The following is a 3,926-nucleotide window of genomic DNA, read 5'->3' as shown; positions in this document are numbered from 1 at the left end:
GAGTCACCCAGTCTCTCCTGTTGCTTGCGTGGCTGTGAAGAGCCCCCCCAGTGCTCCAGCTGCTCTCCCTGTGTCCTAAAATTGCCTTTTTTTTTCCCACCAAAAGGGCTGAGCTCCCCAGGGGACACCACATCCCTTTGTTTGGGGACACTGCTGCAGCTCCGGGGGCTGCTGCACGGAGATTTCCCTCCCCAGAACCTGTCACCCCCCGGGCTTGGGCTGTGGGGTGATGTGGGGTGATTTGGGATGCTGTGATGATGGTGTGGGATGATGTGAGATGCTGTAGGATGGTGTGGGGTGAGTGAATGTCGGTGTAGGATGGTGTGGGATGCTGTGATGATGTTATGGGGTGATGTGATGATGTTATGGGGTGGTGTGGGGTGCTGTGATGATGTTATGGGATGCTGTGATGATGTTATGGGGTGATGTGGGGTGATGTGATGATGTTATGGGGTGGTGTGGGGTGATGTGGGATGCTGTGATGATGTTATGGGGTGGTGTGGGGTGATGTGGGATGCTGTGATGATGTTATGGGGTGATGTGATGATGTTATGGGATGATGTGGGGTGCTGTGATGATGTTATGGGGTGATGTGGGGTGATGTGATGATGTTATGGGGTGATGTGATGATGTTATGGGGTGATGTGGGATGATGTGATGATGTTATGGGGTGATGTGGGATGATGTGATGATGTTATGGGGTGATATGGGATGCTGTGATGATGTTATGGGGTGATGTGGGGTGATGTGATGATGTTATGGGATGATGTGGGGTGATGTGATGATGTTATGGGGTGATGTGGGGTCTCGCTAGAGGACACGAAAAGAATGAAAGGATCGCACATTCAACTCCAGAGCAAAAGGAAGGGAAGTTTATTTGATCTCGCTTACACAGATTCTGGACAATGACCAGGGGTGGGAGGACATGGTTGCCACCTCTCCACTCCTGCTGGCCACACTAGGAGTCCATCAGTTGTCCCTCACCAGAGGGGAATGCGAAAAAAATCCCTTTGTGTTAATAATCTGTGAGAAGGCTCCACTACAGAAATGCAAACATTCAGAAGGCTGAAACTCAGGGCAACAGTGGGGTGCTGTGGGGTTGTGTGGGGTGCTGTGGGGTTGTGTGGGGTGCTGTGGGATTGTGTGGGGTGCTGTGGGACAGTGTGGGGTGCTGTGGGGTTGTGTGGGGTGCTGTGGGGTTGTGTGGGGTGCTGTGGGGTTGTGTGGGGTGCTGTGGGACAGTGTGGGGTGGTGTGGGGTTTTGTGGGGTTGTGTGGGGTGCTGTGGGACAGTGTGTGGTGCTGTGGGACAGTGTGGGGTGCTGTGGGGTTGTGTGGGGTGCTGTGGGACAGTGTGGGCTGCTGTGGGGTTGTGTGGGGTGCTGTGGGACACGCAGGACACGGGGCAGATGCAGGGTCAGGGCTGTGCCCCGTCCCCTCTGTCACCCCCAGGGCTGTCCCCGCTGTCCCCGCTGTCCCCTCTGGGGCTGCAGGAGCTGCTGCAGGAGAGGAGGAGGTGGCGAGGTCCCCCCGTGCCTTCCTCACCCTCCTCACCTCGTGCAGGGCAGCGAGCGGCGCCTGCCACATCCCTGTGTCCCTGCTTGGCTTGGCAGAGCTGGGGCGCGGCCTCAGACTGGAAAAGAGCAGGTTCAGATGGGATATAGGGGAAAATCCTTCCCTGGAGGGTGGGCAGGCCCTGGCACAGGGTGCCCAGAGCAGCTGTGGCTGCCCCTGGATCCCTGGCAGTGCCCAAGGCCACACTGGACACCACGGGACAATGGGAGGTGTCCCTGCCATGGCAGGAGGTGGCACGGCGTGTCTTTAAGGTCCCTCCCCACCCAAAGCAGTCTGTGACTGTTCCTAAGCAGCAGAGGAGCTGCAGGGGTCAAATCCCACAAAGATGCTGCGAGATGGCAGCTGGGAACAGCCAGAGCAGCTCCAGCGACCTCCTGCAGCCTCCTCTGCCAGCCTGAGCCGGGAGGAGCCGCTGGGCTGCTGAGCTCCACAGCTGGGAGTTCATCCCTGGCACTGCCCTGGGTTCATCCCTGGCACTGTCCTGGGTTCATCCCTGGGAGTTCATCCCTGGAACTGCCTGAGTTCATCCGTGGTACTGCCCTGGGGTCATCCTTGGGAGTTCATTCCTGGCACTGATCTGAGTTCATCCGTGGTACTGCCCTGGGTTCATCCTTGGCACTATCCCGGGTTCATCCCTGGCCCTGCCCTTGGAGTTCATCCCTGTCACTGCCTGAGTTCAACCCTGGCACTGTCCTGGGTTCATCCCTGGGAGTTCATCCCTGGTACTGATCTGAGCTCATCCGTGGTACTGCCTGAGTTCATCCCTGGCACTGCCCTGGTCTCATCCCTGGGAGTTCATCCCTGGCCCTGTCCCGGGCTCATCCCTGGCACTGCCCCGGGGCTGCTGCTCGATGCCTGCTGCCCTCAGGAGAGGAAATGCGGCTGCTGCATCCTGGCAGAGGTGTGAGGCACAGGCAGAGGTGTGAGGCACAGGCAGAGGTGTGAAGCACGGGCAGGATTTTCCATTCCCCCAAGGTCTCGAGGGTTTGCGCAGATTGAAACGTTTTGGAAAAAAACCCCAAAAGATTCTCTAAACAAACGTAATCCCGGTACTGAGCCCCGAGGCTGCCTCGGGCGGGATGAGGCTCGGGTTTCTTTCATTACGGAGATCCTGTTCTGGAAATTACTGACACAAATCTCCACTCCGTCAGGAAGATTTGCAGCTCGAATCGTTTTCTGCGTGCGTTCTGGAGGGCAGAGCAGGGCGGGCACCGACGGCTGATGCTCCATTCTCCTCCATGCCATTGAGGCCATCAGCGGGCAGCAGCTCTCCCAGGGTGCTCCCGAAGCTTCCCAGGCTTTCCTGGACATCCCAACCCCTGGAGAAGGCGGCGTGCCCACGGCATCACCCTGCGCTTTCCCTCCCTCCCTGGCAGAAATGCCCCTCCGGAGGGGTTTTGCCCTGGCTGCAGCACCCAGGCTCTCTCTTTCCGTCACGGCTTTCAGTGCCGGGGTGGATGAAAACCCGGGGCTGTTTTCTGTGAAGCTGTTGATAATAAAAGGAATAGCTGGGGCAGTGTGGGTGGCGGGTGAGAACGGGCTTACTCACACCGGGCAGCATTTTGCTGCTTTGAGATTTGAAACCCCAGTTTTGGGGCAGATGTAAATAAATCGGCTGGAGAGCAGCGGAGAGGGCAGAGGAGAGGCGCTGGAATTCTGGGGGCCCTGTGCCCTCTGGGATCAGGTAAGGATGGGAAAAGCAGGAATCCAGTTTTGTTTGGGGGAGATGAGGTGGATTCACACATCGTGGCAGGGAGATGAGATTCAAGGTCCCTTCCAGAACCATTCTGGGGTTCCGTGGTTCCATCACCTTCGGGAAACACAACCCGAGGGCGGGCAGGATGTCAAATCTTGGATCGAGGCGCTGGGACCTGTGGGAGGTGATGGCCACGAATATTTGCAGGAGTCAGCTGCAGTGGGAGCAGGGCATGGAAACCTGGGGGCACCTGCGACCTGCTGACTCCAAAGGAATTTGTGAAAGAGATTCACTGCAACATTTGAAATTTTTAGTACTTAATAGAAAAATAAACCCTCTCTCCTCAACCCACCTGCTTTATTTTTAGCAGCGAGCTTCCTGCTAAGGAAAAAAAAAAAAAAAAATTATATATATATATATATACATATACATATTTCTTGCTTTTGAGGTGATTTTGATCAAAAGGTCTGGCCCTGCTCCAGGCCGATCACTGGGGAGGGATGAATCACGAAGATCTCTGCTCTTATCTGTCAGCACAAGATGCTCTCACGAGGATGGAGGTGAAGCCCCTTCCTGTGGCCGTGGTTTGCTGTGCTCCCGTGGTGTTGGTCAACTCTGGACAGCCCCAGGGGGACAAAACGTCCCGTGGCTCGTGT

The sequence above is a fragment of the Hirundo rustica genome, chromosome 24 (assembly GCF_015227805.2).
Source record: "Hirundo rustica isolate bHirRus1 chromosome 24, bHirRus1.pri.v3, whole genome shotgun sequence".
NCBI classification, from domain to species: domain Eukaryota; kingdom Metazoa; phylum Chordata; class Aves; order Passeriformes; family Hirundinidae; genus Hirundo; species Hirundo rustica.
The sequence above is the reverse complement of the archived record's forward strand: the minus strand, read 5'-3'. Positions refer to the sequence as shown.